At 34.4% G+C, this 2,500-nt stretch overlaps 1 protein-coding gene across 7 annotated transcripts in view; it reads right to left on the bottom strand.

The window, feature by feature from the left end:
• Window positions 1–1,697, bottom strand: part of LOC122246633 (uncharacterized) — a 9,468-nt gene extending 7,771 nt beyond the window's left edge. For 2 of the 7 annotated variants that reach the window (XM_086552666.1, XM_043005308.2), the window contains exon 1: window positions 1,544–1,662. The gene's annotated coding sequence lies outside the window, so the exon portion shown is untranslated. Of the gene's footprint in view, window positions 1–1,543 lie in introns of all 7 variants that reach the window. The other 5 variants (XM_043005313.2, XM_043005309.2, XM_043005311.2 and 2 more) reach the window with 5 other exon arrangements.
• Window positions 1,698–2,500: the final 803 nt, after the last annotated feature.

Here is a 2,500-nt window from a genome sequence, read left to right as displayed (position 1 = left end):
GTGATCGTTTCAGATATATCTTTATGCATATTTCCTTATACTTTTTTGTATGATTATTTTTTTCACCAGCCTCATGGAGTAAGTTCAGATATTGAAGTCTCCCTGAGATTACGTATTTTGACACGCTTCCCATCACCCGGTCTCTGCAGTCGAGTTCGTGTGCCATTGGAAAGTCAAAGATATTCACGGTGTTACGGTGTTGTAGTGAACATCATCATGCATGTAAAATGATAAAACTATAGTTGCTAAATATAGTTGAAAGTTTAAGATGTTCATGGTGTTACGGTGTTGTAGTGAACATCATCATGCATGTAAAATGATAAAACTATAGTTGCTAAATATAGTTGAAAGTTTAAGATGTTCACGGTGTTACGGTGTTGTAGTGAACATCATCATGCATGTAAAATGATTTAACTATAGTTGCTAAATATAGTTGAAAGTTTAAGATGTTCACGGTGTTGTAGTATTGTAGTGTTGTAGCCTGGAACACCAACATGCATGCAAAATGATAAAACTATAGCTGTTAAATACGTACATATGTGTTCGGTGAATACTTTCTACTTTTATGATTAGCCTCATATGTAATCTGAGTAAATATCTTGAACCATATCTGGCCTCTAGTGTTACACTTAAGTTATTGCATTTTAGTTTGATTAAACATGAATTACAAAGAATAATGCCAGTTTATTCATACTTACTCCCTCTTATCAAACACATATAATAACATCCTTCTAATATCCTTCGAGTGAATTCATCTACAAGAATAAGATCCTCTGCGTGTATGAAGGTGCTTGTTGGTCCTACGTAAACAGACATCCCACAGGGACCTCCTCTCATAACAAAGGGCTACTGTCGCCAGCTTAGCCAAGATGTAAACAGTCTATTGATACTGCATACCCTCATGCCTTTCCCAAGAACATTTATACCGACTGCAATTGAAGGTTAGACGTATATGTATATACGTGTATATGTATATATATATATATATATATATATAATATATATATATATATATATATATATATATATATATATAATATGTATTTATATGTATATATATATATATATATATATATATATATATATATATATATATATGTATATATATATTTATATATCTATTTATTTATATATATATATAGATTGATAGATAGATAGATATATATATATATATATATATATATATATATATATATATATATATATATATATATATATATATATATATATATATACACACATATGTGTGTGTGTAGGTGAGAGTGTTTGTGTGTGTGTATGTATATATATATATATATATATATATATATATATATATATATATATATATATATATATATATATATATATATATACATATATATACATATACATATTGTGTGTGTTTGTGTGTGTGTGTATGTGTGTGTGAGAGAGAGAGAGAAAGAAAGGGAGAGAGAAAGAGAGAGACAAACAGAGCGAAAAGAGAGACAAAAAAATCACACAAAAAAAAAAGAATCCCAGCTACTATCTTCCACGTGTCAAACCAAGACATCCAACTTACTATGCAAAGTAGATCTAAGTGAGACGTCGGCTGCGATGTATGTCAAGAGGCGGCTGTTTCTTCGGCCAAGTGACCGCCTTCCTCCACAGCCTGACGCAGAGTGAGGGGAGAGGAGAGGCTGGGGGAGTCACGCAGCCTGTGTAAGTGCGATATGGCGACAACTGGAGGAGTCCTTCTTGCAGGACCAGGAGAGGACTTTCTGGTTATCTTGGCTGGACTAGATTTGTTGGTTATCTTCTTAAGCTGCTTTGTTGTTGTTGTTGTTGATGTGAATGTGTCGGAGAGAACAAAGAAAGAGGGGAACAAGAGGCCCTGTACAAAACAAGTGGTACTTATTTGACTCTGATGTTTTGATCTAACATGTTCTCTTTTTTCTCTCTCTCTTCTCTCTTTCTCTTTCTCTCTTTCTCTCTCTCTCTCTTTCTTTCTTTTTCTCTCCTCTCTCTCTCTCTCTCTCTCTCTCTCTCTCTCTCTCTCTCTCTCTCTCTCTCTCTCTCTCTCTCTCTCTCTCTCTCTCTCTCTCTCTCTCTCTCTCTATGTGCCTCTTCCTCTCTCTGCCTCTATCTGTCTGTCTGTCTCTCTATCTCTCTCTGTCTCTGTCTATCCCTGTAACCAGTACTATTACTATATTTAACATGATATACTAATTCATATTATCATAGATAACGTTACATACGTATTTTTAGTTCATACAGACCCGCGCGCGCGCGTGTGTGTGTGTGTGTGTGTATCGCTGATGGTTGTTCATCTCTTCCTGCAAACGATATACATATCAGTGTTTTTTTTTATCTCTTCCTTCCGCTAAAGCTCTATAATGATGTCACTCTTCTTTTTTTACCTTCCATTATCACATGACGTATGCGTGATTCTTTGATATCGTCATACTGTTATTGCAGAATGATAGCAACAATGAAAATATATCGTGCACGGTCAGCCTTTCAGACGCTGTTTTTGCTT

The sequence above is a fragment of the Penaeus japonicus genome, unplaced genomic scaffold (genome assembly GCF_977035675.1).
Source record: "Penaeus japonicus unplaced genomic scaffold, GWHDUDI00000001_assembly GWHDUDI00000027, whole genome shotgun sequence".
In the NCBI taxonomy this organism is placed as follows: domain Eukaryota; kingdom Metazoa; phylum Arthropoda; class Malacostraca; order Decapoda; family Penaeidae; genus Penaeus; species Penaeus japonicus.
Note: the sequence above shows the minus strand (reverse complement) of the source record. Positions and strands in the feature narration are given on the sequence as shown.